The sequence below is a fragment of the Nelumbo lutea genome, chromosome 1 (assembly GCF_056320005.1).
Source record: "Nelumbo lutea isolate HS-2025 chromosome 1, American lotus-T2T, whole genome shotgun sequence".
Lineage (NCBI taxonomy): Eukaryota > Viridiplantae > Streptophyta > Magnoliopsida > Proteales > Nelumbonaceae > Nelumbo > Nelumbo lutea.
Genome location: NC_142684.1, coordinates 9,941,377 through 9,953,110, shown reverse-complemented (window position 1 = coordinate 9,953,110; position 11,734 = coordinate 9,941,377). Strand labels below are relative to the sequence as shown.

General features: G+C 33.6%; 1 long non-coding RNA gene across 2 annotated transcripts; it reads left to right on the top strand.

Moving 5' to 3' along the window:
* Nucleotides 1-2,734: 2,734 nt before the first annotated feature.
* LOC148873451 (uncharacterized) lies at nt 2,735-11,347 on the top strand. 2 transcript variants are annotated; one of them, XR_016104770.1, is made up of 3 exons: nt 2,735-3,692; nt 10,967-11,010; nt 11,128-11,347. It is a non-coding gene; the product is annotated as an uncharacterized LOC148873451 (long non-coding RNA). The 2 variants fall into 2 exon arrangements; XR_016104771.1 differs by lacking the exon at nt 10,967-11,010 and having other exon boundaries at nt 2,761-3,692.
* Nucleotides 11,348-11,734: the final 387 nt, after the last annotated feature.

The following is an 11,734-nucleotide window of genomic DNA, read 5'->3' as shown; positions in this document are numbered from 1 at the left end:
CGAGTTTAAGACGTATCAATTATCGGTTTGAGTGTGAGACTGATGAACTCCAGCAAATTGTTAAAATATTGGTGGACGCTGATATGGCACTTTCTTGGCACTCCATTTGTTCTCATTGTAGTTTCATTTGAGTGCAATCTGGTCTAACTCTATCTTTCTTTACTTTGCTTCATCTTTTATTTTCCTTGATCCATACTGCAAACAAATTAACCCATGCTGAAACTCAAAACTAAAATAAACCAGAATTTGCACTCAGTAGTCAATTTGTTTACAAACATGGAAATGGGAGCGCACAACAAACTAACAAGTAATAAGAGGGGACTGGGGAGGGTTCTACTTCTTGAATTCTCTCTTTATCTATTAGAAAAAATATTTCAAATTTAATATTAATTTTCATATTTTGCAATTCTTTAATTTGTACTTAGCTACTGACTTCTTGGTAAGAAAGAAAGATTTTCACTATTTTGTTTTGGTAGTAAATAAATAATATGTTAGTATGTTAGCATTTCTTAATTTTTTTTATCAATTCCTCTGTTTATTTTGAATTTCTGTTTTTTTTTAATGCAATATTTTTATTTTTAATAAATTTCTCTGTTTTTTCCAAGGTTCTATTTTTTGTCTGAAACATATTTTGTGATTTTTTATCAATTCATGTATTTTCTACAATTTCTGCTTTTTTTGTCTGAAATATATTTTTGGCTCAAATATACATTCTTTTTATTTTTATTAATTTCTGTAATTTTTGCAATTTCTGCTATTTTTGGATGAAATATACATTTATTATTTTTTATTAATTTCTGTATTTTTCTGTACTTTTATTTATTTTTTGGATGAAACATATGTTTTTTGAGACATAGCAATGTTTTTTATCAAATTCCTCCATATTCATTGAATATGATTGACATCCTCCATTCCTCCATTTAAGTTTTCTATTACCAATATAATTTTTGTCACTTGGCAGTTAGCATCAGTCCCAAACTAAGACACGAGATCAACCTTCTTCAGAAAACAGAATTAATAGCTCCAAAGAAACAAGTCACTTAGCAGTTTAGCATCAGTTACTTGGCACTTGGCAGTTAGCATCAGTCGAAGCCACCTAGAAGCTACAATATTCTGTCTTGAGAAAACAAGCCACCTAGATATAGATATAGATTAATTTCAAACTGCTAACATTAAAAAGAAATAAAAAAACAAAAGAGTGCACACATTAATACAGTTGCATGCAGTAGGACTGTCAATGGGTCGGGGCCAATTCAACGGACCCCGAACCAATTGGATTAGTTCAGGTCTTGATATACTATCCCGATTATTATTGATTAATGTATAATATATATATATATATATATATATTATATAGGATCCATTGGAAGATCTGACTGTCCTAAGAATCAATCGGTTCGGTTTCAGGTTTAAAAACTACAGACCCTATCAGATCCAATTCAGTCATTGGTCTTTAATATTTCATGTCAAGATGATTCTGATTCTAGTGGGATTCAATCCGTTGGTAGCCGTAGCATGCATACATGTATTGTTTATGACATAGTGTGGAAAGAGTGTAAATACTAATATTTATCGTGTTTATAAATATGATATACAAGGTTTTGCACTGAACATATTTATACTTGTATTATTCTCAAATTGAACCTTAATTTTAAAAAATATAAATATAAATATATACAAAATACAAGGCTTTGCAAATTGTATTTATACTCTTTTCAAACTAACCCACAAGATGATTTTTTAGGTGGTCGGCTAAAATAGGCCAAACGGTTTTGGGATCTTTCTGGTTTGAATGATCAGTCGACTGGTTGAACCGTGTCTAAATCTGGTTGTCGAAACTCGAAACGGTTTCGTTTTATGTTTTTTGCCTTTTACGGGAGATTCGCCCGGGTCAACGATTCTGTTTAATGTCTGATCAAAGCCCATCTCCATCTCCGTCCAGTATGGGTTCGGACTTCGGATCAGCTATCAATACACGGTACTAAAAAGTCCCAACCGTACATCGGGAACATCCTCAATGAATGACAAAGAAATATTCCTAATGTGGGGCTTCAGTGGCATGTTGGGACAGGAATAGTAAAGACTCGTTGGTAACAGATCACTACTCGTCCTGCTTATCCCGAGTCCTGACTGTTCAGTCGGGTCTGCTACAGAAAAGGGAAAAAGAAGAAAAAGCGAAGAGGAAATTTTTTTTATTTGAATATTAAAAGAAAAGGATAGCCGACGAGGCCTACCAAGTACCAATGCATAGTTTTTGGGCCCACCTTTGTCTGAAGCGTGCTCGCGAGGCAGCTCGGCTGCAATGATGCTTGATAGAAATACCTGTTGAAAGGACACGTGGCACGTATCAAACTCGTGAAAAAACTTTACTGAGTTGTTTGGTCAACACATCCGACGGTAGGCAGCATCCCTGCTTGATCTCTTTCAGAGGACGCGTCTCCAAGTTCTTTGCTTCCAAGCCACGTGTCCTCAAATTCCACGTATCTGTAACCGCCATCAGCAGACTTTACAGCGGCACTCAAACACGTGGACTTGGTTGTGGACCAAACGACCATTCCACTGGCCCACCTTACATTAAAACTGGTATGAACGGGCCAGATGAAGTTAAGAAGACAAAGGATACCTTTTTGTGCGTCCCAGAAATCCACGCTGAAGGCAATTATTTGCCGTTGGATTAATTGATCAAGTTCGTAAGCGGTATGATATTGTCACACGTTGGAAACACCTTAAAATTATCTCGGCGAGAGGGAAAGGGAAGGAGAGGGTTTCGTCATGTCTGTTGTTGGTATAAAAGGACGGAACTCGTGTTCGTCACCTGCGTCATCTAGAGAGAGGTCTTGAAGTCCTTTGAGAGACGGAAAAAACTCATCTACACCATCGCTCTGGAAACCCTAACTCCATATCCTACCCATGTCTCCATTTTCGCTCGAATGCCCCCCCAGCCTTTCAGAACCCTATTCTGTAGATAGTAATCTGTTAATCACGGCCTCTGAATCTCTAGCTCTCTTTTCCGGCTTTGATAGCTCCGGGGGGAACTCTAATTTTCTCTGGGTTTCTTTTGATTCATTTGTTTCGAAACCCTAATTTCTTCATCAGAACTCTGGTATTTTTTTTGGCGACATCGAGTGTGGTGAGGCTACAAGGTTACCGAGTCCTTCTTAGGTGTTTTTTGCCCGAGTCTGTTGAGCCCTATTTATTTTCTGTAGGAAAATCTAATTGGTTTAGACGTTTCTCTGTAACCCTAGTCTTGAATCCTTGCAAGGCTAGAGATTTGTTATCTTAGTTTCAATCTGGCAAATAGAACTGATGCTTCTAGTCTTCGGAGGCGTTTGCTCCAATACACAATAACACAACTGTGGCTTGTTTGATATCGGGCTAGAAATGGTTGGAGGTGGAAGCAGGATGGACGATGGGCCCTTGGGGATAAGCAATACGAACGTTTTCGCTGCTCTCGAAAGCCTTAGGAGAAAGAAGAAATCTGACAAGGAGCATGGGTCGTCGAAGAGCAAGGGATCTTCCAAAAACCAGGCCAAGGAACCTGACCCCAGGTTTACTCGACGCCGGCGCCTCTGACGGTTAAATCTTGGGCCGATGTTGATGATGATGACGATTACTATGCAATAACAGCTCCGCCTAGTGCTTGGGGTTCAACACAACCACAACAAAGTAAGGATAGTTCAGCTCCCGTTGAGGTGTGTAGTTCGATCAACGTTTTACCTTTCTGTTTCCTTCCAGAGATATGCTTTTTGGGCGATGTTTAATTCAGTTTTACTGTTGTGACGGATTTGTTATGGGGGTACATTATTGATTCATTTTCTGTTGAAACAGTCACTCTTTGATCTCAAAAACCTTATGTCAAGATTTTTCTTCAGCCTTATCTGCAAATTCTTGTCTGTTTACAATATGCAATACTAATATCTGATTTGGATATGTATATTTTAATGCAAGTAATTATTCCGATCTATGTGGTGGTTTTGCTTGCTGTTAAGGGTGACCGTGAACTTGTCTATGTAAAAGACGTTTGCATTGTAACAACTCGTTAATGAACCAGAAGAAACGGACGTTTACTTGTTTATTCTTCTATAAATGTTGTTCCTAGAAATGATTTTGATATCCAATACTGATTGGAACTCAATATTGATATTTCTGATATGGATGGAAAAAATTGATGCTTGTGATCATTATATCTCTGAAGAAGGCTGTTTTCTTGTTTGCATACGTCAGTTGTAAGTGCTGAACGAACCCACTTCTAATGAATACGTATCTTTAACCCATTTCACTATTTCCTAATCGGATCCAATATGGATAGTGTGATTTAAGTGTATCAAAATACCAAAACTCTAAACGACAAGAGAATGAGTGTGTTTATTTAGGGCAAACTAATGTTGCATTATAAGGATACGGGAGTCAGAATCCAACGCTTGTCCAAGAGTCTGGCTTGGCAAGATGAGAAAACATAGACTCACGAAAATAGTTCATATATGATATATCATCGAAGTAGTTCACTTCCTTACTAAGCGAGCAGAAGAAAATAGTTATTCTTTTATTTTTTTCTGAATTTTGACATTGTATGCCTGCAAAAAATGTTGACTTTGTTACTAAGCAACATTTGATATAAAAAAATTATAGTAATCTTGAACATTATCTGTACACTTAAGTCAAATAAAAAATGGAATGTTACGTTGAAGTGTCATTGAGAAAGGATTATTGGACTCTGATTGTCATGGGTATGCCATCTATTTAGGAAAATCCATGCAACAATGGTGCAATTGTGCATATTTGTTTTTCCTACATTTGTGGGATGATATTTGTGTTCTTGTGCTTATTTGGCATGTGATCCTAGCAAATGTAGTCTTGATGCAATGCATATACATAATAGTCATTTTATTGTTCAATGAGGTTAATGAATCATAAATGAGGGGAACTAATAAGTTTTGCAAGTTGTCTAATTTATTAAGGGTAAAGTCCATAACTATACTTTGTTAATCATAAAAAAGTATAAAATTATACTGAAAATATTCCGATTCGCAATGCAAAAGTAGCACAATCATAAACTCAGAATTACCCACTGTTATGGAGTTCTACATGTAGATTAACCTCTTTTATTTCCATTACTAAATTCCATGAAGGTGGATGACATAGACACTAGGTAGTACTAGTTTTTCCTACCACTTAGAAGCTATCATGCCTTCAAAAGTCACCGATTTTCTTTTATTCATTTCCAGTATTTTAGAACAAAACTAAGTAAAAAAAATGTTGTGTATCTTTATTTGGTGCCAAAACACTCTTAGACACCTATGTAAGAAAATAAAATAGTGAACTATTTAACAGCTTTCTACAATTGGTTAGCTCTCATCAAGGTGAATGGTTTTTCACCCTTTCTAATGGATATAAATCCAAGCAGTCTATGATGTAAATTTCACTTTGATGACATTAGAGTAGTAAATTTTAGAAGCTGAATTCTCTTGCAAGTTGCAAGTATTTACTGTACAAAATAGCTTTTTATAACTAGAATTTTTACCAGTTAATTAAAAAATGTTAGTTTAATGACATTTTATTTTTCCAGTGGATCATGATACATTGGGTGAATTTGTTTGGCCAAAATTTCAGAAGCTCATCCCAAATTATTGGCGCTTCACACAAAACTTAGTTTATCTGAATTTTCAGTTCTATAGGATCCATACAGAGTTGTGTTCTAAGATATTTATATTCTCTTATTTGGCTGTGAATATCAGAGAGGCCTTGTGTGCCAGTCTCCTGATTACCATAAACTTGTAGTCCTACGTTGTTTGTTGTGAATCCAAGCAGTCTATGATGTAAATTTCACTTTGATGACATTAGAGTGGTAAATTTTAGAAGCTGAATTCTCTTGGAAGTTGCAAGTATTTACTGTACAAAATAGCTTTTTATAACTAGAATTTTTACCAGTTAATTAAAAAATGTTAGTTTAATGACATTTTATTTTTCCAATGGATCATGATACATTGGGTGAATTTGTTTGGCCAAAATTTCAGAAGCTCATCCCAAATTATTGGCACTTCACACAAAACTTAGTTTATCTGAATTTTCAGTTCTATAGGATCCATACAGAGTTGTGTTCCAAGATATTTATATTCTCTTATTTGGCTGTGAATATCAGAGAGGCCTTGTGTGCCAGTCTCCTGATTACCATAAACTTGTAGTCCTACATTGTTTGTTGTGAATTTTCCTACTGTTTGTGAGTGAAGTTGATCGATTACTCAATGACAAATACGGAAAAATTCGTAATTAATTCATTGATAAATCATTGTAAGTGGGAAGCCAACACAATGAGTGGTGGTGGGAAGCCAAGACAACATGTTTAAAAATGAGTGGTGGGAATGTAGACATTGAGATTGATAAGTGGGAAAACTAGAAAATATAAGGCTAGAAATGAGTTTTTCTCCATGAATCTAGGAGTAGTTTCAATAGGTAGTAAAATGAGGGAAAGTAGAATAAGGTTTGTTATGTTCAAAGAAGACCATTACAAAATCAGTAAGAAGTGATTTTCTACGAGTTTAGGGGCTAGAAGAGCAAGGGATAAAGACATGGGTTGAAGTATGGAGAAATCATTTAAGGGCATACAATGACAATTAGTAATTGTCTCCATATAGAACTCAATCTGATATGACATGTCTAGAAGCACCAACACATGGACCAATGAAAAGTTTTCATCATGTTTCGACATATTCAACAGGCCATGGGTGTGATTTGTTCTCAAAGATAGTCTATAGGTTTCTAAGGCTGTGCCCAACCTCGAACTAGAGTTGAAGGAGATAGTAGCCCTCTTATCCAAGGTTGAACTTACAAAACTAGGAGTTAAAGGAGATAGCAACTCTCTTATCTAATCTCAAAGCCTGCTGCCCAACCTCGGGTGCACTAGACAAAAGGATTTGAAAGTGGAAAATTGATGCTTCTCCTCTCTACTTTTTTAGAGAACAGTCTTAAAGACAAATGAATACAATTGAAGCCACCACAATGAGTTAGTTATAATGAACGCCACCTGAACTCTATCTCTCTCCAACACCATAAACACCCAAGATCTTCAACAACAAGATCAAGAAAGTTGAGCCAAACATATATGATACTAGAACCTTTGTTGAATCCAAGCAACAAATATCTAAAATTGACTTGATGAGCTATTAACTACAAAGTCCTAATTTTTTAAGTAGTTCAACAACCTTTGATTATTAGGACTTTTATAAGCATGTCACTTTTATGTTTCTCAATTAATGTGGAATGCAATAATTGGAAGATTTTGTAATGGTTCTCTTAAAAATTTAATATGAAGTTCAATGAACATTAAATAAACTTAATTGTTAATATATCTCAATAAGAACATGTCAAAGAACATGAAATAAGCTTTTTGGATTGGAATAGTGACCCAACCTACATTAATACAACTTTAATACATATCAACTTTAATACATATCAATAAGAGTATCTACAACTAAAACATCTTGAATATATTCAACGATTTAATATCAAAGAATGCAATAAACTTAACTATCAAATTGCAAACTTATTGTTCATTTGATTAATTGGTCAAGGTTAACCACTTTTCTATTATTAAAATTTGAAATCATAAAAGACATATAGGTATGTATTGTAATACCCTAATGGCCCATTTACTATAGATGAAACTTTACTTGAAGTCTCTGATTTAAGGTTACGGTTCATTTGTGGGGAGATTTTGGTGGGATTGGAAATGATGGGTATGGGAAAAGGCAAAACGGGTGGAAAATTTCATATTCCATTGCTTGGTTGCGAAAGGGAAAATAGTGGGAAAATCAACCCTAATAGCAATTTTTAATTAATTTATTAGTTATATTTTTATTAACCATCATTTCATATTCCATTAATTACTAATGTTTTAATGAAATAATTTTATTAGTTAATAAGAATTAATATTTTAAAATTTATTTTATTAATATTTATTAGGAATTAATAATATTATTTTTAGTATTAATTATGTTTTAATTATTTAATTATTTTTAATTAGATTTATAATAATAAAATCCTTATTGAGTTATTCATTAATTGCTTAGTTAATTCATTAGTAACTAGTTTTTGTTAATTTTAACTTGTAATTATTACATTTTTTTCTATTTTGTATTAAATTATTAATTGGATATTAATTATTTAAAATCTATAAGTAGTTAGTTTATTATTTTAATTAAATAACGTTTAAATTTTTTTAGTTTATAAGTTATAACTTGAATATTTGAATAATATTATTTATTTATAAATTGTTAAATTAGTTTTCCTTGATAAATTATTTCGTATAATATATTTTAATGAAATTATTAATTATTTAATATTTTATTTTATGATACTTATTAATGCTTTATTAAATAATTAATAATTTATGGGTTATGAATCTAGTAATAATTAATTATTTATTTAATAATTTAGTATTAATTGATTATTAAACTAAGGTTGATAAGCTAAGGTTGATTTTCCCATTAGTTTCCCTTTTGCAACCAAAATATGGAACATGGAAAAATCCACCCACCATTCCATCTTTTCCCATCCCACTAAAGGCTTCCCACAAACCAAACATAGCCTTAAATCAGAGTCTTCCAATTAATTCCAATTAATTTTGTTCTATAGTTGGCCATTAGGTTATTGCGTTACATACCTAAAAGTCTTTTATGATTTCAAATTTTATTAATAAAAAAGTGGTTAGACAAACATTGACTAGTTAACCAAGAAAACATCTCAAATGAAATTTGCATTTTATAGTTAATTATTTCATGCTCTGATACGAATTCATTGAATATATTGAAGATGTTTTAGTTGTGAATGAGGTTATTGATATGTACTAAAGTTGTGTTGATGTAAGTTGGGCCATTACTCCAATCCAAAAAGTTTATTTAATGTAAATTGACATGCTCTTACTGATATGCATTAACAGCTAAGTTTTTTATATGTTCATTGAATTTCCTATTAAGTTCTTAAGAGAATCGTTATAAAATCTTTCAATTATTTTATTTCACATTAGGACCTTGTAGCTAGTAGCTTATCAAGTCAATTTTGGGTATTTGTTGTTTGGATTCAATAAAGGTTCTTAATATGTTGGGCTTAATTTTCTTGACCTTGTTGTTGTAGATCTTTGGTGTTTAAGGTGTTGGAGAGAGAGAATTCAAGTGGTGTTCATTATAAGTAACTATGTGTGGCTTCAATTGTTTTCCTTGTCTTTAAAATTGTTTTGTGAAAAGGTAGAGAAGAGAAGTTTCAATTTTCCACTTTCAAATCATTTTGTCTAACACCTAAGGTTGGGCAACCTCGGATAAGAGAGCTACTATCTTCTGTAATTCCCAGTTGTCTTAGGTTGGGCAACAACCTTAGAAACCTGTAGAAGAAATCACAGCCCTGCTCATTGAAAGCTTTTCATTGGTCCCACTATGTTGGTGCTGAGTTGTGTATGGAGACAATTACTAATTGTCTCTACGTATATAATAAGCATCAAAGGGCCCCTTGGACATGGTTGTAGAGGCCTTAACCTTCAAAGGGACCCTTTGACATGAACATGTAACTTATCTCTATATGTATTTGATGACGATGCAGCTTTAGTCATCTAGAGAATTGATTCTAAGAAATTGGTTGCTATTGAAGATGATTCTATTTTCGAGAAATAGGAAACCAATGACTACACCAAACATATTTGGTGATTTTCATTGACATGAACCTTTTTGGGTCAATTGAATTTGAATTTGTACAAAGGGTAGCTAGTTTTGTAGTTGATTTGTTATTGTACGGTCTTGTGGGGGATCAAGGTGTAGAAGGAAGATTCACTAGTGATCTAGTTGATTTCTTGCATAGAGGTGTAAATCAGGTTGTGTAGGGTTAGCGTGTGGCCCTTTAGAGGTCAGACATGGCATGGCCCATGTCGTGGGGCTTGGCGGGCCCGGGCTAGCCAAGCCATGAGAGGCATCTTTTTTAATAAAAATTGAAAAAATAATAATAAATTTATAATAAATTAAAAAATAGTCAAAGTTTTAAAAAACTCTTAAATTTTTATTTTATATGAAATTTTATGTTTTCAATATGTAATAATAAAATGAAATTAAAAAAATTACAATTTATTTGGAATAAAATTATAAATAAAAATGTATGTATATTATATTATATGTACATGTATGTATATATAAAAACATGCATGATATGTGAAATATCATTTTATAGTTTTTTGCTATTTTAATGTTTTTAGGGTCATTATCTGTGATACAAATATGGACAAAAGATTTTGAAGAAGATGGCTCTCGAAGAAGTCAAGATTTTCTTGTATGCAACTAAAAGTCGAGATTACTTGTTTCTGATGGTATAAAACTTTGGTGTTTCAGCTAGTTGTAAGGGCCATTCTTGATCTAGACAAAGCAGAAACCTTTTTATGGTTCTTTTGGAAATTCGGGTCCATCTGGGGTGTAGGACATGTGTTTTAAGAGTGTCTTGTGGCTTATTCTGGTCCTAGTTGGTCTTACAAATCAGGAAGCTTTTCCCTTCCTACTACGGCCTAGATTGTTTTAGTTGCACACAAATGAAAAAAAGGCAGGTTGAATTTAACTCCTTGGTGCTCTAAAATTGTGTGAAGGAGGGAATCAAAGTGGGAATGCGGAATTTGTCTCCTGATGTAATGACTGCAAGTTATTGCTCTCTATTTGTCTCGTTTCAGTGTTTCAGTGCAAGTTATCACCATTGATGCACACCTTGTATTATTATTTAATCCTGGAAGCCGATATATATCTTACAATACAGTGTGACACATATTTGATGCTTTCAACCTTGATTGGAGAGTTGACATTGGCAATGTTGGACATGTTTTTTCATGGGCCCCACCTTATCTCTGGGGTGAAACTTGCTTACCAACATTTCTTCTATTAGAATATATATCTTTTGGTGTTTTCACATGAACAAATGTTTGATTGTGTAAGCTATTCATTTGCAGGTTTAATTTCTCCTGCTATATCCATGAAACCTAAACAAGCAGAGGTTTAGTGTCCTTGAACGGATTCTGCAAGTTTTTAGTCTTCCATTCAATATTTTGTACTTTTATATTTCTAAGTTCCATGCTAAGTAATTTGCTGTTGTTTTTTTTTTTTGTTGCAGATTATGTTGAAGAGTCCTGCAGCCGGGGCAATTTGAGCAAGTCGAGTTTAGACTAAAGCCAGGTGATGATATCAGTGTTGGATCTCCTAGGTTCCTCTGAATATCAGTTTTGGTAATCTTGTACAGTCACAGTTGTAATTGATCTCTACTTCTAACCATTATAAATTGATACCTAGGATCAGTCGAAATTCACTGAATCCTAGAGTTTCGTCTTGAGTTATTATTTGTTCTTTCTCTTCCTTTTGTTTTCTCTCATCAAGGAGAGCTTGCAATCAGGTTTTATATTCTACTTTCTACTCTCGAACTTACGGTATTTATTGCTCAATAGTAATACAATCTAGGCATTTCTAACTTTATCAACTAAGATGTTCCAAGTCTTGTAGATGGTTTGGGACCCTGATACACCATGTGTCCCATAGTTTCATAGGAGACTGCATATATTATAATCAACCTATGCATTTCCAGGTTTCCTTTAAGTTGCAGTAGAGCTCTTTCCCACCAGACAAATGAACCCAATAATATATATATAGTTATATAGTTACAGGTTGGCAATCATTGGTTTGGCTTATTATTAGCCCATCCAATCTCTGAAGTTGGTCCCATTCAA